This window comes from Aythya ferina, assembly GCF_964211825.1.
Source record: "Aythya ferina genome assembly, chromosome: 6".
NCBI classification, from domain to species: Eukaryota; Metazoa; Chordata; class Aves; order Anseriformes; family Anatidae; genus Aythya; species Aythya ferina.
The window spans coordinates 253,181-280,121 of NC_140303.1; positions in this window are offsets into that span (position 1 = coordinate 253,181).

A 26,941-nucleotide genomic window follows, 5' to 3' on the forward strand; every position below is an offset into this window, starting at 1 on the left:
GTTGGATTCTCGTTGGTCGTTAAGGTAAATGGGAGTGGATTGTGGGTTTTGAAGAAGATCAGGTGAGTTTAGGGTGGTTTTGCGGGGAAATTCATAGTGTTTGGTGTTTTTTCTTCTGATCCAGTTCTTTTTTGGGGTGTTTTTGAGGTGTTTTGGGGGTTTCCGTTGGGTTTCGTTGAGTTCCTAATGGGTTTTATGGTGGTTGGGAGTGGACATTTGGATTTGGAGAACATCAGGTACGTTTAGAGTGGTTTTGGGATTGGATCCGTGCTTTTGGGGGTTTTCTTTCGTTTTGGGGGGTGATCCTGTTCTTGTTTGGGGTGTTTTGGACGTGTTTTGGGTTCTCCGTTGGGTTTTGTTGGGTTTTCCGTGGTCATCATGCTGGAAAAGTGTAAATTGTTGGTTTTGGAGAACATCAGGTAGGTTTATGAGGACTTCTGGGGCAGATTCATGGTTTTAGGGTTTTCTTCTGTTGTTTTTCTAGTGATCCAGTTGTTTTTGTCATGTTTTTGACGTGTTTTGGGGTCTCCGTTGGGTTTCATTGGGTTTTTCGTGGTCATCATGGTGGAAAAGTTTAAATTGTGGGTTTTGGAGAACATCAGGTAGATTTAGGGTGTTTTTTGGGTGGATCTATGGTTTTGGAGGATTTTGTTCCAGTTTTGGGGTGATCCAATTCTTTTTTGGGGTTTTTTGGACGTTTTGGGTTCTCCGTTGGGTTTCGTTGTGTTTTCCGTGGTCATCATGGTGGAAAAGTGTAAATTGTGGGTTTTGGAGAACATCAGGTAGGTTTAGGGGGACTTTTGGGGTGGATTCATGGTATTTGGGGTTTTCTTCTGTTTTTTTTGGGGGGGTGATCGAATTCATTTTTGGGGTTTTTTTGACGTGTTTTGGGGTCTCTGTTGGGTTTTGCTGGGTTCTTGTTGGTCATCATGTTGGAAAAGTGTAAATTGCGGGTTTTGGAGATCATCAGGTAGGTTTACTGTCTTTTTGGGGTGGATCTATGTTTTTGGGGGATTTTCTTCCAGTTTTGGGGGTGATTCCGTTCTTGTTTGGGGTGTTTTTGACGTGTTTTGTGGTCTCTGTTTTGTTTCATTGTGTTTTCCTTGTTCATTTTGGTGGAAAAGGCTGAATAGTGGGTTTTGGAGAACATCAGGTAGGTTTAGGGTGGTTTTGGGATTTGATCCGTGCTTTTTGGGGATTTTGTTCCAGTTTTGGGGGTGATTCCGTTCTTGTTTGTGGTGTTTTTGATGTGTTTTGGGTTCTCCGTTGGGTTTCGTTGGGTTTTCCGTTGGCATCATGGTGGAAAAGGGTAAATTGTGGGTTTTGGAGAACATCAGGTAGGTTTAGGGGGACTTTTGGGGTGGATTCATGGTATTTGTTTTTTTTTTCTGTTTTTCTGGGGTGATCCCGTTCTTTTTGGGTGTGTTTTTGATGTGTTTTGGGGTCTCCGTTGGGTTTTGTTGGGTTCTTGTTGGTCATCATGTTGGAAAAGTGTAAATTGTGGGTTTTGGAGAATATCAGGTGAGTTTAAGTTTTTCTGGGTGGTGAATCTATGGTTTTGGTTGAATTCTTCTGTTTTTTTAGCGTTTTCTTCTGTTTTTGGGGTGGTCCCATTCTTTTTTGGGGTGTTTTTGACATATTTTGGGGTCTCCGTTGGGTTTTGTTGGGTTCTTGTTGTTCATCATGGTGAAAACGTGTAAATTGTGGGTATTGGAGAACATCAGGTAGGTTTAGGGGGACTTTTGGGGTGGATCAACGGCTTTTAGGGTTTTCTTTCGGTTTTGGGGGTGATCCCGCTTTTTTTTGTGGTGTTTTTGACATGTTTTGGGGTTTCCGTTGCGTTTCGTTGATTTCCTAATGTGTTTTAAGTTTGTTGGGAGTGGACTTTGGGATTTGGAGAACATCAGGTAGGTTTAGTGTGGTTTTGGGGTGGATCTATGGTTTTGGGGGTTTTCTTTCTTTTTTAGGGGTTATCCTGTTCTTGTTTGGGGTGTTTTCGACTTGTTTTGGGGTCTCCGTTGGGTTTTAGTTGGATTCTCGTTGGTCGTTAAGGTAAATGGGAGTGGATTGTGGGTTTTGAAGAAGATCAGGTGAGTTTAGGGTGGTTTTGCGGGGAAATTCATAGTGTTTGGTGTTTTTTCTTCTGATCCAGTTCTTTTTTGGGGTGTTTTTGAGGTGTTTTTGGGGTTTCCGTTGGGTTTCGTTGAGTTCCTAATGGGTTTTATGGTGGTTGGGAGTGGACATTTGGATTTGGAGAACATCAGGTACGTTTAGAGTGGTTTTGGGATTGGATCCGTGCTTTTTGGGGTTTTCTTTCGTTTTGGGGGGTGATCCTGTTCTTGTTTGGGGTGTTTTGGACGTGTTTTGGGGTCTCCGTTGGGTTTTGTTGGGTTTTTCGTGGTCATCATGGTGGAAAAGTTTAAATTGCGGGTTTTGGAGAACATCAGGTAGGTTTACTGTCTTTTTGGGGTGGATCTATGTTTTTGGGGGATTTTCTTCCAGTTTTGGGGGTGATTCCGTTCTTGTTTGGGGTGTTTTTGACGTGTTTTGTGGTCTCTGTTTTGTTTCGTTGTGTTTTCCTTGTTCATTTTGGTGGAAAAGGCTGAATAGTGGGTTTTGGAGAACATCAGGTAGGTTTAGGGTGGTTTTGGGATTTGATCCGTGCTTTTTGGGGATTTTGTTCCAGTTTTGGGGGTGATTCCGTTCTTGTTTGTGGTGTTTTTGATGTGTTTTGGGTTCTCCGTTGGGTTTCGTTGGGTTTTCCGTTGGCATCATGGTGGAAAAGGGTAAATTGTGGGCTTTGGAGAACATCAGGTAGGTTTAGGGGGACTTTTGGGGTGGATTCATGGTATTTGTTTTTTTTTTCTGTTTTTCTGGGGTGATCCCGTTCTTTTTTGGTGTGTTTTTGATGTGTTTTGGGGTCTCCATTGGGTTTTGTTGGGTTCTTGTTGGTCATCATGTTGGAAAAGTGTAAATTGTGGGTTTTGGAGAATATCAGGTGAGTTTAAGTTTTTCTGGGTGGTGAATCTATGGTTTTGGTTGAATTCTTCTGTTTTTTTTTTATCGTTTTCTTCTGTTTTTGGGGTGGTCCCATTCTTTTTTGGGGTGTTTTTGACATATTTTGGGGTCTCCGTTGGGTTTTGTTGGGTTCTTGTTGTTCATCATGGTGAAAACGTGTAAATTGTGGGTATTGGAGAACATCAGGTAGGTTTAGGGGGACTTTTGGGGTGGATCAACGGCTTTTAGGGTTTTCTTTCGGTTTTGGGGGTGATCCCGCTTTTTTTTGTGGTGTTTTTGACATGTTTTGGGGTTTCCGTTGCGTTTCGTTGATTTCCTAATGTGTTTTAAGTTTGTTGGGAGTGGACTTTGGGATTTGGAGAACATCAGGTAGGTTTAGTGTGGTTTTGGGGTGGATCTATGGTTTTGGGGGTTTTCTTTCTTTTTTAGGGGTTATCCTGTTCTTGTTTGGGGTGTTTTCGACTTGTTTTGGGGTCTCCGTTGGGTTTTAGTTGGATTCTCGTTGGTCGTTAAGGTAAATGGGAGTGGATTGTGGGTTTTGAAGAAGATCAGGTGAGTTTAGGGTGGTTTTGCGGGGAAATTCATAGTGTTTGGTGTTTTTTCTTCTGATCCAGTTCTTTTTTGGGGTGTTTTTGAGGTGTTTTGGGGGTTTCCGTTGGGTTTCGTTGAGTTCCTAATGGGTTTTATGGTGGTTGGGAGTGGACATTTGGATTTGGAGAACATCAGGTACGTTTAGAGTGGTTTTGGGATTGGATCCGTGCTTTTTGGGGTTTTCTTTCGTTTTGGGGGGTGATCCTGTTCTTGTTTGGGGTGTTTTGGACGTGTTTTGGGTTCTCCGTTGGGTTTTGTTGGGTTTTCCGTGGTCATCATGCTGGAAAAGTGTAAATTGTTGGTTTTGGAGAACATCAGGTAGGTTTATGAGGACTTCTGGGGCAGATTCATGGTTTTTAGGGTTTTCTTCTGTTGTTTTTCTAGTGATCCAGTTGTTTTTGTCATGTTTTTGACGTGTTTTGGGGTCTCCGTTGGGTTTCATTGGGTTTTTCGTGGTCATCATGGTGGAAAAGTTTAAATTGTGGGTTTTGGAGAACATCAGGTAGATTTAGGGTGTTTTTTGGGTGGATCTATGGTTTTGGAGGATTTTGTTCCAGTTTTGGGGTGATCCAATTCTTTTTTGGGGTGTTTTGGACATGTTTTGGGTTCTCCGTTGGGTTTCGTTGTGTTTTCCGTGGTCATCATGGTGGAAAAGTGTAAATTGTGGGTTTTGGAGAACATCAGGTAGGTTTAGGGGGACTTTTGGGGTGGATTCATGGTATTTGGGGTTTTCTTCTGTTTTTTTTGGGGGGGTGATCGAATTCATTTTTGGGGTGTTTTTGACGTGTTTTGGGGTCTCCGTTGGGTTTTGCTGGGTTCTTGTTGGTCATCATGTTGGAAAAGTGTAAATTGCGGGTTTTGGAGATCATCAGGTAGGTTTACTGTCTTTTTGGGGTGGATCTATGTTTTTGGGGGATTTTCTTCCAGTTTTGGGGGTGATTCCGTTCTTGTCTGGGGTGTTTTTGACGTGTTTTGTGGTCTCTGTTTTGTTTCGTTGTGTTTTCCTTGTTCATTTTGGTGGAAAAGGCTGAATAGTGGGTTTTGGAGAACATCAGGTAGGTTTAGGGTGGTTTTGGGATTTGATCCGTGCTTTTTGGGGATTTTGTTCCAGTTTTGGGGGTGATTCCGTTCTTGTTTGTGGTGTTTTTGATGTGTTTTGGGTTCTCCGTTGGGTTTCGTTGGGTTTTCCGTTGGCATCATGGTGGAAAAGGGTAAATTGTGGGTTTTGGAGAACATCAGGTAGGTTCAGGGGGACTTTTGGGGTGGATTCATGGTATTTGTTTTTTTTTTCTGTTTTTCTGGGGTGATCCCGTTCTTTTTTGGTGTGTTTTTGATGTGTTTTGGGGTCTCCGTTGGGTTTTGTTGGGTTCTTGTTGGTCATCATGTTGGAAAAGTGTAAATTGTGGGTTTTGGAGAATATCAGGTGAGTTTAAGTTTTTCTGGGTGGTGAATCTATGGTTTTGGTTGAATTCTTCTGTTTTTTTAGCGTTTTCTTCTGTTTTTGGGGTGGTCCCATTCTTGTTTGGGATGTTTTTGACATATTTTGGGGTCTCCGTTGGGTTTTGTTGGGTTCTTGTTGTTCATCATGGTGAAAACGTGTAAATTGTGGGTATTGGAGAACATCAGGTAGGTTTAGGGGGACTTTTGGGGTGGATCAACGGCTTTTAGGGTTTTCTTTCGGTTTTGGGGGTGATCCCGCTTTTTTTTGTGGTGTTTTTGACGTGTTTTGGGGTTTCCGTTGCGTTTCGTTGATTTCCTAATGTGTTTTAAGTTTGTTGGGAGTGGACTTTGGGATTTGGAGAACATCAGGTAGGTTTAGTGTGGTTTTGGGGTGGATCTATGGTTTTGGGGGGTTTCTTTCTTTTTTAGGGGTTATCCTGTTCTTGTTTGGGGTGTTTTCGACTTGTTTTGGGGTCTCCGTTGGGTTTTAGTTGGATTCTCGTTGGTCGTTAAGGTAAATGGGAGTGGATTGTGGGTTTTGAAGAAGATCAGGTGAGTTTAGGGTGGTTTTGCGGGGAAATTCATAGTGTTTGGTGTTTTTTCTTCTGATCCAGTTCTTTTTTGGGGTGTTTTTGAGGTGTTTTGGGGGTTTCCGTTGGGTTTCGTTGAGTTCCTAATGGGTTTTATGGTGGTTGGGAGTGGACATTTGGATTTGGAGAACATCAGGTACGTTTAGAGTGGTTTTGGGATTGGATCCGTGCTTTTTGGGGTTTTCTTTCGTTTTGGGGGGTGATCCTGTTCTTGTTTGGGGTGTTTTGGACGTGTTTTGGGTTCTCCGTTGGGTTTTGTTGGGTTTTCCGTGGTCATCATGCTGGAAAAGTGTAAATTGTTGGTTTTGGAGAACATCAGGTAGGTTTATGAGGACTTCTGGGGCAGATTCATGGTTTTTAGGGTTTTCTTCTGTTGTTTTTCTAGTGATCCAGTTGTTTTTGTCATGTTTTTGACGTGTTTTGGGGTCTCCGTTGGGTTTCATTGGGTTTTTCGTGGTCATCATGGTGGAAAAGTTTAAATTGTGGGTTTTGGAGAACATCAGGTAGGTTTACTGTCTTTTTGGGGTGGATCTATGTTTTTGGGGGATTTTCTTCCAGTTTTGGGGGTGATTCCGTTCTTGTTTGGGGTGTTTTTGACGTGTTTTGTGGTCTCTGTTTTGTTTCGTTGTGTTTTCCTTGTTCATTTTGGTGGAAAAGGCTGAATAGTGGGTTTTGGAGAACATCAGGTAGGTTTAGGGTGGTTTTGGGATTTGATCCGTGCTTTTTGGGGATTTTGTTCCAGTTTTGGGGGTGATTCCGTTCTTGTTTGTGGTGTTTTTGATGTGTTTTGGGTTCTCCGTTGGGTTTCGTTGGGTTTTCCGTTGGCATCATGGTGGAAAAGGGTAAATTGTGGGCTTTGGAGAACATCAGGTAGGTTTAGGGGGACTTTTGGGGTGGATTCATGGTATTTGTTTTTTTTTTTCTGTTTTTCTGGGGTGATCCCGTTCTTTTTTGGTGTGTTTCTGATGTGTTTTGGGGTCTCCGTTGGGTTTTGTTGGGTTCTTGTTGGTCATCATGTTGGAAAAGTGTAAATTGTGGGTTTTGGAGAATATCAGGTGAGTTTAAGTTTTTCTGGGTGGTGAATCTATGGTTTTGGTTGAATTCTTCTGTTTTTTTTTTAGCGTTTTCTTCTGTTTTTGGGGTGGTCCCATTCTTTTTTGGGGTGTTTTTGACATATTTTGGGGTCTCCGGTGGGTTTTGTTGGGTTCTTGTTGTTCATCATGGTGAAAACATGTAAAATTTTGGGTATTGGAGAACATCAGGTAGGTTTAGGGGGACTTTTGGGGTGGATCAACGGCTTTTAGGGTTTTCTTTCGGTTTTGGGGGTGATCCCGCTTTTTTTTGTGGTGTTTTTAACGTGTTTTGGGGTTTCCGTTGCGTTTCGTTGATTTCCTAATGTGTTTTAAGTTTGTTGGGAGTGGACTTTGGGATTTGGAGAACATCAGGTAGGTTTAGTGTGTTTTTGGGGTGGATCTATGTTTTTTGGGGTTTTCTTTCTTTTTTAGGGGTTATCCTGTTCTTGTTTGGGGTGTTTTCGACTTGTTTTGGGGTCTCCGTTGGGTTTTAGTTGGATTCTCGTTGGTCGTTAAGGTAAATGGGAGTGGATTGTGGGTTTTGAAGAAGATCAGGTGAGTTTAGGGTGGTTTTGCGGGGAAATTCATAGTGTTTGGTGTTTTTTCTTCTGATCCAGTTCTTTTTTGGGGTGTTTTTGAGGTGTTTTGGGGGTTTCCGTTGGGTTTCGTTGAGTTCCTAATGGGTTTTATGGTGGTTGGGAGTGGACATTTGGATTTGGAGAACATCAGGTACGTTTAGAGTGGTTTTGGGATTGGATCCGTGCTTTTTGGGGTTTTCTTTCGTTTTGGGGGGTGATCCTGTTCTTGTTTGGGGTGTTTTGGACGTGTTTTGGGTTCTCCGTTGGGTTTTGTTGGGTTTTCCGTGGTCATCATGCTGGAAAAGTGTAAATTGTGGGTTTTGGAGAACATCAGGTAGGTTTATGAGGACTTCTGGGGCAGATTCATGGTTTTTAGGGTTTTCTTCTGTTGTTTTTCTAGTGATCCAGTTGTTTTTGTCATGTTTTTGACGTGTTTTGGGGTCTCCGTTGGGTTTCATTGGGTTTTTCGTGGTCATCATGGTGGAAAAGTTTAAATTGCGGGTTTTGGAGAACATCAGGTAGGTTTACTGTCTTTTTGGGGTGGATCTATGTTTTTGGGGGATTTTCTTCCAGTTTTGGGGGTGATTCCGTTCTTGTTTGGGGTGTTTTTGACGTGTTTTGTGGTCTCTGTTTTGTTTCGTTGTGTTTTCCTTGTTCATTTTGGTGGAAAAGGCTGAATAGTGGGTTTTGGAGAACATCAGGTAGGTTTAGGGTGGTTTTGGGATTTGATCCGTGCTTTTTGGGGATTTTGTTCCAGTTTTGGGGGTGATTCCGTTCTTGTTTGTGGTGTTTTTGATGTGTTTTGGGTTCTCCGTTGGGTTTCGTTGGGTTTTCCGTTGGCATCATGGTGGAAAAGGGTAAATTGTGGGCTTTGGAGAACATCAGGTAGGTTTAGGGGGACTTTTGGGGTGGATTCATGGTATTTGTTTTTTTTTTCTGTTTTTCTGGGGTGATCCCGTTCTTTTTTGGTGTGTTTTTGATGTGTTTTGGGGTCTCCATTGGGTTTTGTTGGGTTCTTGTTGGTCATCATGTTGGAAAAGTGTAAATTGTGGGTTTTGGAGAATATCAGGTGAGTTTAAGTTTTTCTGGGTGGTGAATCTATGGTTTTGGTTGAATTCTTCTGTTTTTTTTTTATCGTTTTCTTCTGTTTTTGGGGTGGTCCCATTCTTTTTTGGGGTGTTTTTGACATATTTTGGGGTCTCCGTTGGGTTTTGTTGGGTTCTTGTTGTTCATCATGGTGAAAACGTGTAAATTGTGGGTATTGGAGAACATCAGGTAGGTTTAGGGGGACTTTTGGGGTGGATCAACGGCTTTTAGGGTTTTCTTTCGGTTTTGGGGGTGATCCCGCTTTTTTTTGTGGTGTTTTTGACATGTTTTGGGGTTTCCGTTGCGTTTCGTTGATTTCCTAATGTGTTTTAAGTTTGTTGGGAGTGGACTTTGGGATTTGGAGAACATCAGGTAGGTTTAGTGTGGTTTTGGGGTGGATCTATGGTTTTGGGGGTTTTCTTTCTTTTTTAGGGGTTATCCTGTTCTTGTTTGGGGTGTTTTCGACTTGTTTTGGGGTCTCCGTTGGGTTTTAGTTGGATTCTCGTTGGTCGTTAAGGTAAATGGGAGTGGATTGTGGGTTTTGAAGAAGATCAGGTGAGTTTAGGGTGGTTTTGCGGGGAAATTCATAGTGTTTGGTGTTTTTTCTTCTGATCCAGTTCTTTTTTGGGGTGTTTTTGAGGTGTTTTTGGGGTTTCCGTTGGGTTTCGTTGAGTTCCTAATGGGTTTTATGGTGGTTGGGAGTGGACATTTGGATTTGGAGAACATCAGGTACGTTTAGAGTGGTTTTGGGATTGGATCCGTGCTTTTTGGGGTTTTCTTTCGTTTTGGGGGGTGATCCTGTTCTTGTTTGGGGTGTTTTGGACGTGTTTTGGGTTCTCCGTTGGGTTTTGTTGGGTTTTCCGTGGTCATCATGCTGGAAAAGTGTAAATTGTTGGTTTTGGAGAACATCAGGTAGGTTTATGAGGACTTCTGGGGCAGATTCATGGTTTTAGGGTTTTCTTCTGTTGTTTTTCTAGTGATCCAGTTGTTTTTGTCATGTTTTTGACGTGTTTTGGGGTCTCCGTTGGGTTTCATTGGGTTTTTCGTGGTCATCATGGTGGAAAAGTTTAAATTGTGGGTTTTGGAGAACATCAGGTAGATTTAGGGTGTTTTTTGGGTGGATCTATGGTTTTGGAGGATTTTGTTCCAGTTTTGGGGTGATCCAATTCTTTTTTGGGGTTTTTTGGACATGTTTTGGGTTCTCCGTTGGGTTTCGTTGTGTTTTCCGTGGTCATCATGGTGGAAAAGTGTAAATTGTGGGTTTTGGAGAACATCAGGTAGGTTTAGGGGGACTTTTGGGGTGGATTCATGGTATTGGGGGTTTTCTTCTGTTTTTTTTGGGGGGGTGATCGAATTCATTTTTGGGGTGTTTTTGACGTGTTTTGGGGTCTCTGTTTTGTTTCGTTGTGTTTTCCTTGTTCATTTTGGTGGAAAAGGCTGAATAGTGGGTTTTGGAGAACATCAGGTAGGTTTAGGGTGGTTTTGGGATTTGATCCGTGCTTTTTGGGGATTTTGTTCCAGTTTTGGGGGTGATTCCGTTCTTGTTTGTGGTGTTTTTGATGTGTTTTGGGTTCTCCGTTGGGTTTCGTTGGGTTTTCCGTTGGCATCATGGTGGAAAAGGGTAAATTGTGGGTTTTGGAGAACATCAGGTAGGTTTAGGGGGACTTTTGGGGTGGATTCATGGTATTTGTTTTTTTTTTTCTGTTTTTCTGGGGTGATCCCGTTCTTTTTTGGTGTGTTTTTGATGTGTTTTGGGGTCTCCGTTGGGTTTTGTTGGGTTCTTGTTGGTCATCATGTTGGAAAAGTGTAAATTGTGGGTTTTGGAGAATATCAGGTGAGTTTAAGTTTTTCTGGGTGGTGAATCTATGGTTTTGGTTGAATTCTTCTGTTTTTTTTAGCGTTTTCTTCTGTTTTTGGGGTGGTCCCATTCTTTTTTGGGGTGTTTTTGACATATTTTGGGGTCTCCGTTGGGTTTTGTTGGGTTCTTGTTGTTCATCATGGTGAAAACGTGTAAATTGTGGGTATTGGAGAACATCAGGTAGGTTTAGGGGGACTTTTGGGGTGGATCAACGGCTTTTAGGGTTTTCTTTCGGTTTTGGGGGTGATCCCGCTTTTTTTTGTGGTGTTTTTGACATGTTTTGGGGTTTCCGTTGCGTTTCGTTGATTTCCTAATGTGTTTTAAGTTTGTTGGGAGTGGACTTTGGGATTTGGAGAACATCAGGTAGGTTTAGTGTGGTTTTGGGGTGGATCTATGGTTTTGGGGGTTTTCTTTCTTTTTTAGGGGTTATCCTGTTCTTGTTTGGGGTGTTTTCGACTTGTTTTGGGGTCTCCGTTGGGTTTTAGTTGGATTCTCGTTGGTCGTTAAGGTAAATGGGAGTGGATTGTGGGTTTTGAAGAAGATCAGGTGAGTTTAGGGTGGTTTTGCGGGGAAATTCATAGTGTTTGGTGTTTTTTCTTCTGATCCAGTTCTTTTTTGGGGTGTTTTTGAGGTGTTTTGGGGGTTTCCGTTGGGTTTCGTTGAGTTCCTAATGGGTTTTATGGTGGTTGGGAGTGGACATTTGGATTTGGAGAACATCAGGTACGTTTAGAGTGGTTTTGGGATTGGATCCGTGCTTTTTGGGGTTTTCTTTCGTTTTGGGGGGTGATCCTGTTCTTGTTTGGGGTGTTTTGGACGTGTTTTGGGTTCTCCGTTGGGTTTTGTTGGGTTTTCCGTGGTCATCATGCTGGAAAAGTGTAAATTGTTGGTTTTGGAGAACATCAGGTAGGTTTATGAGGACTTCTGGGGCAGATTCATGGTTTTTAGGGTTTTCTTCTGTTGTTTTTCTAGTGATCCAGTTGTTTTTGTCATGTTTTTGACGTGTTTTGGGGTCTCCGTTGGGTTTCATTGGGTTTTTCGTGGTCATCATGGTGGAAAAGTTTAAATTGTGGGTTTTGGAGAACATCAGGTAGATTTAGGGTGTTTTTTGGGTGGATCTATGGTTTTGGAGGATTTTGTTCCAGTTTTGGGGTGATCCAATTCTTTTTTGGGGTGTTTTGGACATGTTTTGGGTTCTCCGTTGGGTTTCGTTGTGTTTTCCGTGGTCATCATGGTGGAAAAGTGTAAATTGTGGGTTTTGGAGAACATCAGGTAGGTTTAGGGGGACTTTTGGGGTGGATTCATGGTATTTGGGGTTTTCTTCTGTTTTTTTTGGGGGGTGATCGAATTCATTTTTGGGGTGTTTTTGACGTTTTTTGGGGTCTCCGTTGGGTTTTGCTGGGTTCTTGTTGGTCATCATGTTGGAAAAGTGTAAATTGCGGGTTTTGGAGATCATCAGGTAGGTTTACTGTCTTTTTGGGGTGGATCTATGTTTTTGGGGGATTTTCTTCCAGTTTTGGGGGTGATTCCGTTCTTGTTTGGGGTGTTTTTGACGTGTTTTGTGGTCTCTGCTTTGTTTCGTTGTGTTTTCCTTGTTCATTTTGGTGGAAAAGGCTGAATAGTGGGTTTTGGAGAACATCAGGTAGGTTTAGGGTGGTTTTGGGATTTGATCCGTGCTTTTTGGGGATTTTGTTCCAGTTTTGGGGGTGATTCCGTTCTTTTTTGTGGTGTTTTTGATGTGTTTTGGGGTCTCCGTTGGGTTTCGTTGGGTTTTCCGTTGGCATCATGGTGGAAAAGGGTAAATTGTGGGTTTTGGAGAACATCAGGTAGGTTTAGGGGGACTTTTGGGGTGGATTCATGGTATTTGTTTTTTTTTTTTCTGTTTTTCTGGGGTGATCCCGTTCTTTTTTGGTGTGTTTTTGATGTGTTTTGGGGTCTCCGTTGGGTTTTGTTGGTTTCTTGTTGGTCATCATGTTGGAAAAGTGTAAATTGTGGGTTTTGGAGAATATCAGGTGAGTTTAAGTTTTTCTGGGTGGTGAATCTATGGTTTTGGTTGAATTCTTCTGTTTTTTTTTTAGCGTTTTCTTCTGTTTTTGGGGTGGTCCCATTCTTTTTTGGGGTGTTTTTGACATATTTTGGGGTCTCCGTTGGGTTTTGTTGGGTTCTTGTTGTTCATCATGGTGAAAACGTGTAAATTGTGGGTATTGGAGAACATCAGGTAGGTTTAGGGGGACTTTTGGGGTGGATCAACGGCTTTTAGGGTTTTCTTTCGGTTTTGGGGGTGATCCCGCTTTTTTTTGTGGTGTTTTTGACGTGTTTTGGGGTTTCCGTTGCGTTTCGTTGATTTCCTAATGTGTTTTAAGTTTGTTGGGAGTGGACTTTGGGATTTGGAGAACATCAGGTAGGTTTAGTGTGGTTTTGGGGTGGATCTATGGTTTTGGGGGTTTTCTTTCTTTTTTAGGGGTTATCCTGTTCTTGTTTGGGGTGTTTTCGACTTGTTTTGGGGTCTCCGTTGGGTTTTAGTTGGATTCTCGTTGGTCGTTAAGGTAAATGGGAGTGGATTGTGGGTTTTGAAGAAGATCAGGTGAGTTTAGGGTGGTTTTGCGGGGAAATTCATAGTGTTTGGTGTTTTTTCTTCTGATCCAGTTCTTTTTTGGGGTGTTTTTGAGGTGTTTTTGGGGTTTCCGTTGGGTTTCGTTGAGTTCCTAATGGGTTTTATGGTGGTTGGGAGTGGACATTTGGATTTGGAGAACATCAGGTACGTTTAGAGTGGTTTTGGGATTGGATCCGTGCTTTTTGGGGTTTTCTTTCGTTTTGGGGGGTGATCCTGTTCTTGTTTGGGGTGTTTTGGACGTGTTTTGGGTTCTCCGTTGGGTTTTGTTGGGTTTTCCGTGGTCATCATGCTGGAAAAGTGTAAATTGTTGGTTTTGGAGAACATCAGGTAGGTTTATGAGGACTTCTGGGGCAGATTCATGGTTTTTAGGGTTTTCTTCTGTTGTTTTTCTAGTGATCCAGTTGTTTTTGTCATGTTTTTGACGTGTTTTGGGGTCTCCGTTGGGTTTCATTGGGTTTTTCGTGGTCATCATGGTGGAAAAGTTTAAATTGTGGGTTTTGGAGAACATCAGGTAGATTTAGGGTGTTTTTTGGGTGGATCTATGGTTTTGGAGGATTTTGTTCCAGTTTTGGGGTGATCCAATTCTTTTTTGGGGTGTTTTGGACATGTTTTGGGTTCTCCGTTGGGTTTCGTTGTGTTTTCCGTGGTCATCATGGTGGAAAAGTGTAAATTGTGGGTTTTGGAGAACATCAGGTAGGTTTAGGGGGACTTTTGGGGTGGATTCATGGTATTTGGGGTTTTCTTCTGTTTTTTTTGGGGGGGTGATCGAATTCATTTTTGGGGTGTTTTTGACGTGTTTTGGGGTCTCCGTTGGGTTTTGCTGGGTTTTCCGTTGGCATCATGGTGGAAAAGGGTAAATTGTGGGTTTTGGAGAACATCAGGTAGGTTTACTGTCTTTTTGGGGTGGATCTATGTTTTTGGGGGATTTTCTTCCAGTTTTGGGGGTGATTCCGTTCTTGTTTGGGGTGTTTTTGACGTGTTTTGTGGTCTCTGTTTTGTTTCGTTGTGTTTTCCTTGTTCATTTTGGTGGAAAAGGCTGAATAGTGGGTTTTGGAGAACATCAGGTAGGTTTAGGGTGGTTTTGGGATTTGATCCGTGCTTTTTGGGGATTTTGTTCCAGTTTTGGGGGTGATTCCGTTCTTGTTTGTGGTGTTTTTGATGTGTTTTGGGTTCTCCGTTGGGTTTCGTTGGGTTTTCCGTTGGCATCATGGTGGAAAAGGGTAAATTGTGGGTTTTGGAGAACATCAGGTAGGTTTAGGGGGACTTTTGGGGTGGATTCATGGTATTTGTTTTTTTTTTTTTCTGTTTTTCTGGGGTGATCCCGTTCTTTTTTGGTGTGTTTTTGATGTGTTTTGGGGTCTCCGTTGGGTTTTGTTGGGTTCTTGTTGGTCATCATGTTGGAAAAGTGTAAATTGTGGGTTTTGGAGAATATCAGGTGAGTTTAAGTTTTTCTGGGTGGTGAATCTATGGTTTTGGTTGAATTCTTCTGTTTTTTTTTTTTAGCGTTTTCTTCTGTTTTTGGGGTGGTCCCATTCTTTTTTGGGGTGTTTTTGACATATTTTGGGGTCTCCGTTGGGTTTTGTTGGGTTCTTGTTGTTCATCATGGTGAAAACGTGTAAATTGTGGGTATTGGAGAACATCAGGTAGGTTTAGGGGGACTTTTGGGGTGGATCAACGGCTTTTAGGGTTTTCTTTCGGTTTTGGGGGTGATCCCGCTTTTTTTTGTGGTGTTTTTGACGTGTTTTGGGGTTTCCGTTGGGTTTCGTTGATTTCCTAATGTGTTTTAAGTTTGTTGGGAGTGGACTTTGGGATTTGGAGAACATCAGGTAGGTTTAGTGTGGTTTTGGGGTGGATCTATGGTTTTGGGGGGTTTCTTTCTTTTTTAGGGGTTATCCTGTTCTTGTTTGGGGTGTTTTCGACTTGTTTTGGGGTCTCCGTTGGGTTTTAGTTGGATTCTCGTTGGTCGTTAAGGTAAATGGGAGTGGATTGTGGGTTTTGAAGAAGATCAGGTGAGTTTAGGGTGGTTTTGCGGGGAAATTCATAGTGTTTGGTGTTTTTTCTTCTGATCCAGTTCTTTTTTGGGGTGTTTTTGAGGTGTTTTGGGGGTTTCCGTTGGGTTTCGTTGAGTTCCTAATGGGTTTTATGGTGGTTGGGAGTGGACATTTGGATTTGGAGAACATCAGGTACGTTTAGAGTGGTTTTGGGATTGGATCCGTGCTTTTTGGGGTTTTCTTTCGTTTTGGGGGGTGATCCTGTTCTTGTTTGGGGTGTTTTGGACGTGTTTTGGGTTCTCCGTTGGGTTTTGTTGGGTTTTCCGTGGTCATCATGCTGGAAAAGTGTAAATTGTTGGTTTTGGAGAACATCAGGTAGGTTTATGAGGACTTCTGGGGCAGATTCATGGTTTTTAGGGTTTTCTTCTGTTGTTTTTCTAGTGATCCAGTTGTTTTTGTCATGTTTTTGACGTGTTTTGGGGTCTCCGTTGGGTTTCATTGGGTTTTTCGTGGTCATCATGGTGGAAAAGTTTAAATTGTGGGTTTTGGAGAACATCAGGTAGATTTAGGGTGTTTTTTGGGTGGATCTATGGTTTTGGAGGATTTTGTTCCAGTTTTGGGGTGATCCAATTCTTTTTTGGGGTTTTTTGGACATGTTTTGGGTTCTCCGTTGGGTTTCGTTGTGTTTTCCGTGGTCATCATGGTGGAAAAGTGTAAATTGTGGGTTTTGGAGAACATCAGGTAGGTTTAGGGGGACTTTTGGGGTGGATTCATGGTATTTGGGGTTTTCTTCTGTTTTTTTTGGGGGGGTGATCAAATTCATTTTTGGGGTGTTTTTGACGTGTTTTGGGGTCTCCGTTGGGTTTTGATGGGTTCTTGTTGGTCATCATGTTGGAAAAGTGTAAATTGCGGGTTTTGGAGATCATCAGGTAGGTTTACTGTCTTTTTGGGGTGGATCTATGTTTTTGGGGGATTTTCTTCCAGTTTTGGGGGTGATTCCGTTCTTGTCTGGGGTGTTTTTGACGTGTTTTGTGGTCTCTGTTTTGTTTCGTTGTGTTTTCCTTGTTCATTTTGGTGGAAAAGGCTGAATAGTGGGTTTTGGAGAACATCAGGTAGGTTTAGGGTGGTTTTGGGATTTGATCCGTGCTTTTTGGGGATTTTGTTCCAGTTTTGGGGGTGATTCCGTTCTTGTTTGTGGTGTTTTTGATGTGTTTTGGGTTCTCCGTTGGGTTTCGTTGGGTTTTCCGTTGGCATCATGGTGGAAAAGGGTAAATTGTGGGTTTTGGAGAACATCAGGTAGGTTTAGGGGGACTTTTGGGGTGGATTCATGGTATTTGGGGTTTTCTTCTGTTTTTTTTGGGGGGGTGATCGAATTCATTTTTGGGGTGTTTTTGACGTGTTTTGGGGTCTCCGTTGGGTTTTGCTGGGTTTTCCGTTGGCATCATGGTGGAAAAGGGTAAATTGTGGGTTTTGGAGAACATCAGGTAGGTTTACTGTCTTTTTGGGGTGGATCTATGTTTTTGGGGGATTTTCTTCCAGTTTTGGGGGTGATTCCGTTCTTGTTTGGGGTGTTTTTGACGTGTTTTGTGGTCTCTGTTTTGTTTCGTTGTGTTTTCCTTGTTCATTTTGGTGGAAAAGGCTGAATAGTGGGTTTTGGAGAACATCAGGTAGGTTTAGGGTGGTTTTGGGATTTGATCCGTGCTTTTTGGGGATTTTGTTCCAGTTTTGGGGGTGATTCCGTTCTTGTTTGTGGTGTTTTTGATGTGTTTTGGGTTCTCCGTTGGGTTTCGTTGGGTTTTCCGTTGGCATCATGGTGGAAAAGGGTAAATTGTGGGTTTTGGAGAACATCAGGTAGGTTTAGGGGGACTTTTGGGGTGGATTCATGGTATTTGTTTTTTTTTTTTTCTGTTTTTCTGGGGTGATCCCGTTCTTTTTTGGTGTGTTTTTGATGTGTTTTGGGGTCTCCGTTGGGTTTTGTTGGGTTCTTGTTGGTCATCATGTTGGAAAAGTGTAAATTGTGGGTTTTGGAGAATATCAGGTGAGTTTAAGTTTTTCTGGGTGGTGAATCTATGGTTTTGGTTGAATTCTTCTGTTTTTTTTTTAGCGTTTTCTTCTGTTTTTGGGGTGGTCCCATTCTTTTTTGGGGTGTTTTTGACATATTTTGGGGTCTCCGTTGGGTTTTGTTGGGTTCTTGTTGTTCATCATGGTGAAAACGTGTAAATTGTGGGTATTGGAGAACATCAGGTAGGTTTAGGGGGACTTTTGGGGTGGATCAACGGCTTTTAGGGTTTTCTTTCGGTTTTGGGGGTGATCCCGCTTTTTTTTGTGGTGTTTTTGACGTGTTTTGGGGTTTCCGTTGGGTTTCGTTGATTTCCTAATGTGTTTTAAGTTTGTTGGGAGTGGACTTTGGGATTTGGAGAACATCAGGTAGGTTTAGTGTGGTTTTGGGGTGGATCTATGGTTTTGGGGGGTTTCTTTCTTTTTTAGGGGTTATCCTGTTCTTGTTTGGGGTGTTTTCGACTTGTTTTGGGGTCTCCGTTGGGTTTTAGTTGGATTCTCGTTGGTCGTTAAGGTAAATGGGAGTGGATTGTGGGTTTTGAAGAAGATCAGGTGAGTTTAGGGTGGTTTTGCGGGGAAATTCATAGTGTTTGGTGTTTTTTCTTCTGATCCAGTTCTTTTTTGGGGTGTTTTTGAGGTGTTTTGGGGGTTTCCGTTGGGTTTCGTTGAGTTCCTAATGGGTTTTATGGTGGTTGGGAGTGGACATTTGGATTTGGAGAACATCAGGTACGTTTAGAGTGGTTTTGGGATTGGATCCGTGCTTTTTGGGGTTTTCTTTCGTTTTGGGGGGTGATCCTGTTCTTGTTTGGGGTGTTTTGGACGTGTTTTGGGTTCTCCGTTGGGTTTTGTTGGGTTTTCCGTGGTCATCATGCTGGAAAAGTGTAAATTGTTGGTTTTGGAGAACATCAGGTAGGTTTATGAGGACTTCTGGGGCAGATTCATGGTTTTTAGGGTTTTCTTCTGTTGTTTTTCTAGTGATCCAGTTGTTTTTGTCATGTTTTTGACGTGTTTTGGGGTCTCCGTTGGGTTTCATTGGGTTTTTCGTGGTCATCATGGTGGAAAAGTTTAAATTGTGGGTTTTGGAGAACATCAGGTAGATTTAGGGTGTTTTTTGGGTGGATCTATGGTTTTGGAGGATTTTGTTCCAGTTTTGGGGTGATCCAATTCTTTTTTGGGGTTTTTTGGACATGTTTTGGGTTCTCCGTTGGGTTTCGTTGTGTTTTCCGTGGTCATCATGGTGGAAAAGTGTAAATTGTGGGTTTTGGAGAACATCAGGTAGGTTTAGGGGGACTTTTGGGGTGGATTCATGGTATTTGGGGTTTTCTTCTGTTTTTTTTGGGGGGGTGATCGAATTCATTTTTGGGGTGTTTTTGACGTGTTTTGGGGTCTCCGTTGGGTTTTGATGGGTTCTTGTTGGTCATCATGTTGGAAAAGTGTAAATTGCGGGTTTTGGAGATCATCAGGTAGGTTTACTGTCTTTTTGGGGTGGATCTATGTTTTTGGGGGATTTTCTTCCAGTTTTGGGGGTGATTCCGTTCTTGTCTGGGGTGTTTTTGACGTGTTTTGTGGTCTCTGTTTTGTTTCGTTGTGTTTTCCTTGTTCATTTTGGTGGAAAAGGCTGAATAGTGGGTTTTGGAGAACATCAGGTAGGTTTAGGGTGGTTTTGGGATTTGATCCGTGCTTTTTGGGGATTTTGTTCCAGTTTTGGGGGTGATTCCGTTCTTGTTTGTGGTGTTTTTGATGTGTTTTGGGTTCTCCGTTGGGTTTCGTTGGGTTTTCCGTTGGCATCATGGTGGAAAAGGGTAAATTGTGGGTTTTGGAGAACATCAGGTAGGTTTAGGGGGACTTTTGGGGTGGATTCATGGTATTTGTTTTTTTTTCTGTTTTTCTGGGGTGATCCCGTTCTTTTTTGGTGTGTTTTTGATGTGTTTTGGGGTCTCCGTTGGGTTTTGTTGGTTTCTTGTTGGTCATCATGTTGGAAAAGTGTAAATTGTGGGTTTTGGAGAATATCAGGTGAGTTTAAGTTTTTCTGGGTGGTGAATCTATGGTTTTGGTTGAATTCTTCTGTTTTTTTTTTAGCGTTTTCTTCTGTTTTTGGGGTGGTCCCATTCTTTTTTGGGGTGTTTTTGACATATTTTGGGGTCTCCGTTGGGTTTTGTTGGGTTCTTGTTGTTCATCATGGTGAAAACGTGTAAATTGTGGGTATTGGAGAACATCAGGTAGGTTTAGGGGGACTTTTGGGGTGGATCAACGGCTTTTAGGGTTTTCTTTCGGTTTTGGGGGTGATCCCGCTTTTTTTTGTGGTGTTTTTGACGTGTTTTGGGGTTTCCGTTGCGTTTCGTTGATTTCCTAATGTGTTTTAAGTTTGTTGGGAGTGGACTTTGGGATTTGGAGAACATCAGGTAGGTTTAGTGTGTTTTTGGGGTGGATCTATGGTTTTGGGGGTTTTCTTTCTTTTTTAGGGGTTATCCTGTTCTTGTTTGGGGTGTTTTCGACTTGTTTTGGGGTCTCCGTTGGGTTTTAGTTGGATTCTCGTTGGTCGTTAAGGTAAATGGGAGTGGATTGTGGGTTTTGAAGAAGATCAGGTGAGTTTAGGGTGGTTTTGCGGGGAAATTCATAGTGTTTGGTGTTTTTTCTTCTGATCCAGTTCTTTTTTGGGGTGTTTTTGAGGTGTTTTTGGGGTTTCCGTTGGGTTTCGTTGAGTTCCTAATGGGTTTTATGGTGGTTGGGAGTGGACATTTGGATTTGGAGAACATCAGGTACGTTTAGAGTGGTTTTGGGATTGGATCCGTGCTTTTTGGGGTTTTCTTTCGTTTTTGGGGGTGATCCTGTTCTTGTTTGGGGTGTTTTCGACTTGTTTTGAGGTCTCCGTTGGGTTTTAGTTGGATTCTCGTTGGTCGTTAAGGTAAATGGGAGTGGATTGTGGGTTTTGAAGAAGATCAGGTGAGTTTAGGGTGGTTTTGCGGGGAAATTCATAGTGTTTGGTGTTTTTTCTTCTGATCCAGTTCTTTTCTGGGGTGTTTTTGAGGTGTTTTTGGGGTTTCCGTTGGGTTTCGTTGAGTTCCTAATGGGTTTTATGGTGGTTGGGAGTGGACATTTGGATTTGGAGAACATCAGGTACGTTTAGAGTGGTTTTGGGATTGGATCCGTGCTTTTTGGGGTTTTCTTTCGTTTTTGGGGGTGATCCTGTTCTTGTTTGGGGTGTTTTGGACGTGTTTTGGGTTCTCCGTTGGATTTCGTTGGGTTTTCCGTGGTCATCATGGTGGAAAAGTGTAAATTGTTGGTTTTGGAGAACATCAGGTAGGTTTATGAGGACTTCTGGGGCAGATTCATGGTTTTTAGAGTTTTCTTCTGTTTTTTCTAGTGATCCAGTTGTTTTTGTCATGTTTTTGACGTGTTTTGGGGTCTCCGTTGGGTTTCATTTGGTTTTTCGTGGTCATCATGGTGGAAAAGTGTAAATTGTGGGTTTTGGAGAACATCAGGTAGATTTAGGGTGTTTTTTGAGTGGATCTATGGTTTTGGGGGATTTTGTTCCTGTTTTGGGGTGATCCAATTCTTTTTTTGGTTGTTTTGGACGTGTTTTGGGTTCTCCGTTGGGTTTTCTTGGGTTTTCCGTGGTCATCATGGTGGAAAAGTGTAAATTGTGGGTTTTGGAGAACATCAGGTAGGTTTAGGGGGACTTTTGGGGTGGATTCATGGCATTTGGGGTTTTCTTCTGTTTTTTTTGGGGGGGGGTGATCGAATTCATTTTTGGGGTGTTTTTGACGTGTTTTGGGGTCTCCGTTGGGTTTTGATGGGTTCTTGTTGGTCATCATGTTGGAAAAGTGTAAATTGCGGGTTTTGGAGATCATCAGGTAGGTTTACTGTCTTTTTGGGGTGGATCTATGTTTTTGGGGGATTTTCTTCCAGTTTTGGGGGTGATTCCGTTCTTGTTTGGGGTGTTTTTGACGTGTTTTGTGGTCTCTGTTTTGTTTCGTTGTGTTTTCCTTGTTCATTTTGGTGGAAAAGGCTGAATAGTGGGTTTTGGAGAACATCAGGTAGGTTTAGGGTGGTTTTGGGATTTGATCCGTGCTTTTTGGGGATTTTGTTCCAGTTTTGGGGGTGATTCCGTTCTTGTTTGTGGTGTTTTTGATGTGTTTTGGGTTCTCCATTGGGTTTCGTTGGGTTTTCCGTTGGCATCATGGTGGAAAAGGGTAAATTGTGGGTTTTGGAGAACATCAGGTAGGTTTAGGGGGACTTTTGGGGTGGATTCATGGTATTTGTTTTTTTTTCTGTTTTTCTGGGGTGATCCCGTTCTTTTTTGGTGTGTTTTTGATGTGTTTTGGGGTCTCCGTTGGGTTTTGTTGGTTTCTTGTTGGTCATCATGTTGGAAAAGTGTAAATTGTGGGTTTTGGAGAATATCAGGTGAGTTTAAGTTTTTCTGGGTGGTGAATCTATGGTTTTGGTTGAATTCTTCTGGTTTTTTTTTTAGCGTTTTCTTCTGTTTTTGGGGTGGTCCCATTCTTTTTTGGGGTGTTTTTGACATATTTTGGGGTCTCCGTTGGGTTTCGTTGTGTTTTCCGTGGTCATCATGGTGGAAAAGTGTAAATTATGGGTTTTGGAGAACATCAGGTAGGTTTAGGGGGACTTTTGGGGTGGATCAACGGCTTTTAGGGTTTTCTTTCGGTTTTGGGGGTGATCCCGCTTTTTTTTGTGGTGTTTTTGACGTGTTTTGGGGTTTCCGTTGCGTTTCGTTGATTTCCTAATGTGTTTTAAGTTTGTTGGGAGTGGACTTTGGGATTTGGAGAACATCAGGTAGGTTTAGTGTGTTTTTGGGGTGGATCTATGTTTTTTGGGGTTTTCTTTCTTTTTTAGGGGTTATCCTGTTCTTGTTTGGGGTGTTTTCGACTTGTTTTGGGGTCTCCGTTGGGTTTTAGTTGGATTCTCGTTGGTCGTTAAGGTAAATGGGAGTGGATTGTGGGTTTTGAAGAAGATCAGGTGAGTTTAGGGTGGTTTTGCGGGGAAATTCATAGTGTTTGGTGTTTTTTCTTCTGATCCAGTTCTTTTTTGGGGTGTTTTTGAGGTGTTTTTGGGGTTTCCGTTGGGTTTCGTTGAGTTCCTAATGGGTTTTATGGTGGTTGGGAGTGGACATTTGGATTTGGAGAACATCAGGTACGTTTAGAGTGGTTTTGGGATTGGATCCGTGCTTTTTGGGGTTTTCTTTCGTTTTTGGGGGTGATCCTGTTCTTGTTTGGGGTGTTTTCGACTTGTTTTGAGGTCTCCGTTGGGTTTTAGTTGGATTCTCGTTGGTCGTTAAGGTAAATGGGAGTGGATTGTGGGTTTTGAAGAAGATCAGGTGAGTTTAGGGTGGTTTTGCGGGGAAATTCATAGTGTTTGGTGTTTTTTCTTCTGATCCAGTTCTTTTCTGGGGTGTTTTTGAGGTGTTTTTGGGGTTTCCGTTGGGTTTCGTTGAGTTCCTAATGGGTTTTATGGTGGTTGGGAGTGGACATTTGGATTTGGAGAACATCAGGTACGTTTAGAGTGGTTTTGGGATTGGATCCGTGCTTTTTGGGGTTTTCTTTCGTTTTGGGGGGTGATCCTGTTCTTGTTTGGGGTGTTTTGGACGTGTTTTGGGTTCTCCGTTGGATTTCGTTGGGTTTTCCGTGGTCATCATGCTGGAAAAGTGTAAATTGTTGGTTTTGGAGAACATCAGGTAGGTTTATGAGGACTTCTGGGGCAGATTCATGGTTTTTAGAGTTTTCTTCTGTTTTTTCTAGTGATCCAGTTGTTTTTGTCATGTTTTTGACGTGTTTTGGGGTCTCCGTTGGGTTTCATTGGGTTTTTCGTGGTCATCATGGTGGAAAAGTGTAAATTGTGGGTTTTGGAGAACATCAGGTAGATTTAGGGTGTTTTTTGAGTGGATCTATGGTTTTGGGGGATTTTGTTCCTGTTTTGGGGTGATCCAATTCTTTTTTTGGTTGTTTTGGACGTGTTTTGGGTTCTCCGTTGGGTTTTCTTGGGTTTTCCGTGGTCATCATGGTGGAAAAGTGTAAATTGTGGGTTTTGGAGAACATCAGGTAGGTTTAGGGGGACTTTTGGGGTGGATTCATGGCATTTGGGGTTTTCTTCTGTTTTTTTTTGGGGGGGGTGATCGAATTCATTTTTGGGGTGTTTTTGACGTGTTTTGGGGTCTCCGTTGGGTTTTGATGGGTTCTTGTTGGTCATCATGTTGGAAAAGTGTAAATTGAGGGTTTTGGAGAACATCAGGAAGGTTTAGTGTGTTTTTGGGGTGGATCTATGGTTTTTGGTATTTTCTTTCTTTTTTAGGGGTTATCCTGTTCTTGTTTGGGGTGTGTTCGACTTGTTTTGGGGTCTCCGTTGGGTTTTAGTTGGATTCTCGTTGGTCGTTAAGGTAAATGGGAGTGGATTGTGGGTTTTGAAGAAGATCAGGTGAGTTTAGGGTGGTTTTGCGGGGAAATTCATAGTGTTTGGTGTTTTTTCTTCTGATCCAGTTCTTTTTTGGGGTGTTTTTGAGGTGTTTTGGGGGTTTCCGTTGGGTTTCGTTGAGTTCCTAATGGGTTTTATGGTGGTTGGGAGTGGACATTTGGATTTGGAGAACATCAGGTAGGTTTAGGGGGACTTTTGGGGTGGATTCATGGTATTTGTTTTTTTTTCTGTTTTTCTGGGGTGATCCCGTTCTTTTTTGGTGTGTTTTTGATGTGTTTTGGGGTCTCCGTTGGGTTTTGTTGGTTTCTTGTTGGTCATCATGTTGGAAAAGTGTAAATTGTGGGTTTTGGAGAATATCAGGTGAGTTTAAGTTTTTCTGGGTGGTGAATCTATGGTTTTGGTTGAATTCTTCTGTTTTTTTTTTTAGCGTTTTCTTCTGTTTTTGGGGTGGTCCCATTCTTTTTTGGGGTGTTTTTGACATATTTTGGGGTCTCTGTTGGGTTTCGTTGGGTTTTCCGTGGTCATCATGGTGGAAAAGTGTAAATTGCGGGTTTTGGAGAACATCAGGTAGGTTTACTGTCTTTTTGGGGTGGATCTGTGTTTTTTGGGGATTTTCTTCCAGTTTTGGGGGTGATTCCGTTCTTGTTTGGGGTGTTTTTGACGTGTTTTGTGGTCTCTGTTTTGTTTCGTTGTGTTTTCCTTGTTCATTTTGGTGGAAAAGGCTGAATAGTGGGTTTTGGAGAACATCAGGTAGGTTTAGGGTGGTTTTGGGATTTGATCCGTGCTTTTTGGGGATTTTGTTCCAGTTTTGGGGGTGATTCCGTTCTTGTTTGTGGTGTTTTTGATGTGTTTTGGGTTCTCCGTTGGGTTTCGTTGGGTTTTCCGTTGGCATCATGGTGGAAAAGGGTAAATTGTGGGTTTTGGAGAATATCAGGTGAGTTTAAGTTTTTTTGGGAGGTGAATCTATGGTTTTGGTTGAATTCTTCTGTTTTTTTTTTTTAGCGTTTTCTTCCGTTTTTGGGGTGGTCCCATTCTTTTTTGGGGTGTTTTTGACATATTTTGTGGTCTCCGTTATTTTTTTGGGGTTCTTGTTGTTCATCATGGTGAAAACGTGTAAATTGTGGGTATTGGAGAACATCAGGTAGGTTTAGTGTCGTTTTTGGGTGGATCTATGGTTTTGGGGTATTTTGTTCCAGTTTTGGGGTGATCCCGTTCTTTTTTGGGGTGTTTTTGACGTGGTTTGTGTTCTCCGTTGGGTATCGTTGGGTTTTCCGTGGTCATCATGGTGGAAAAGTGTAAATTGTGGGTATTGGAGAACATTAGGTAGGTTTAGGGGGACTTTTGGGGTGGATCAACGGCTTTTAGGGTTTTCTTTCGGTTTTGGGGGTGATCCCGCTTTTTTTTGTGGTGTTTTTGACGTGTTTTGGGGTTTTTTGTTGCGTTTCGTTGATTTCCTAATGTGTTTTAAATTTGTTGGGAGTGGACTTTGGGATTTGGAGAACATCAGGTAGGTTTAGTGTGTTTTTGGGGTGGATCTATGTTTTTTGGGGTTTTCTTTCTTTTTTAGGGGTTATCCTGTTCTTGTTTGGGGTGTTTTTGACTTGTTTTGGGGTCTCCGTTGGGTTTTAGTTGGATTCTCGTTGGTCCTTAAGGTAAATGGGAGTGGATTGTGGGTTTTGAAGAAGATCAGGTGAGTTTAGGGTGGTTTTGCGGGGAAATTCATAGTTTTTGGTGTTTTTTCTTCTGATCCAGTTCTTTTTTGGGGTGTTTTTGAGGTGTTTTTGGGGTTTCCGTTGGGTTTCGTTGAGTTCCTAATGGGTTTTATGGTGGTTGGGAGTGGACATTTGGATTTGGAGAACAGCAGGTACGTTTAGAGTGGTTTTGGGATTGGATCCGTGCTTTTGGGGGTTTTCTTTGGTTTTGGGGGTGATCCTGTTCTTGTTTGGGGTGTTTTGGACGTGTTTTGGGTTCTCCGTTGGGTTTCGTTGGGTTTTCCGTGGTCATCATGCTGGAAAAGTGTAAATTGTGGGTTTTGGAGAACATCAGGTAGGTTTATGAGGACTTTTGGGGCAGATTCATGGTTTTTAGGGTTTTCTTCTGTTTTTTCTAGTTATCCAGTTGTTTTTCGGCGTGTTTTTGACGTGTTTTGGGGTCTCCGTTGGGTTTCGTTGGGTTTCTCGTGGTCATCATGGTGGAAAAGTGTAAATAGTGGGTTTTGGAGAACATCAGGTAGGTTTTGGGGGACTTTCGGGGTGGATTCATGATATATGGGGTTTTCTTCTGTTTTTTTTTTTGGGGGGGGGTGATCCAATTCATTTTTGGTGTGTTTTTGACGTGTTTTGGGGTCTCCGTTGGGTTTCGTTGGGTTTTCCGTGGTCATCATGGTGGAAAAGTGTAAATTGTGGGTTTTGGAGAACATCAGGTAGGTTTAGGGGGACTTTTGGGGTGGATTCACGATATATGGCATTTTCTTCTGTTTTTTTTTTTGGGGGGGGGGCTTATCCAATTCATTTTTGGGGTGTTTTTTACGTGTTTTGGGGTCTCCATTGGGTTTCGTTGTGTTTTCCGTGGTCATCATGGTGGAAAATGGTAAATTTGTGGGATTTGGAGAACATCAGGTAGGTTTAGGTTGGTTTTGGGATTGGATCTGTGCTTTTTGGGGATTTTCTTCCAGTTTACGGGTGATCCCTTTCTTTTTTGGGGTGTTTTTGACGTGTTTTGGTGTCTCCTTTTGGGTTTTCGTTTGGTTCATGTTGGTCATCATGGTGAAAATTGTAAATTCTTTGGGGGGGAATTTTCTTCCAGTTTTGGGGGTGATCCCGTTCTTTTTTGGGGTGTTTTTGACATGTTTTGGGGTCTCTGTTGGGTTTCGTTGCGTTTTCTGTTGTCATGGTGGTGGAAAAGTGTAAATTGTGGGTTTTGGAGAACTTCAGTAGGTTTAGGCTTTTTTTGGGGTGGATCTATTTTTGGGGGGTTTTCTTTCGTTTTGGGGGGTTATCCCATTCTTTTTTGGGGTGTTTTTGACGTGTTTTGAGGTCTCCATTTGGTTTTTTTGGGTTTCCATTGGGTTTTCTGGTGGTTGGGAGTGGATTCTACATTTAGGAAAACATCAGGTAGGTTTAAGGGTTTTTTGGGTTGTTAAATCACTTTTTTTCTTCTGATTCGGTTTGCTTTTGGGGTGTTTTTGACGTGTTTTGTGGTTTCCGTTGCGTTTCGTTGAGTTTTGACAAATTGACAAATCCTTGAAGTCCCTTTTGATTGCTCACAGGCTATGCGTTGCCACTCCTTCTCCTCCCAGATATAGGACGAGCAATCGGTAATAGTCTGACGGTTGAACCAAGCTGGGAAGCCTCCTTGTGATGTCCTAACCCAGGCCCTAGGAAGGCAGCAGATTTCCCTTAGAGGAGGGTCCCTTCTACATATTGGACCCTCTGTTCCGCTGATTGATAAATCACCCACAACTAAAACTCACCTTTTCTTCCTGCTGCCTGTGGTCACTATACGGGGGGGTTGGCTTTTCCAACCCTGCCAATATCTCTGGTGGAGAGGGATTATAGCCTTTTCCATCCATCGATTGCCTTTCGGCCTCCAGGGCCTTATACCTGTTGCGCAGGTCTACCT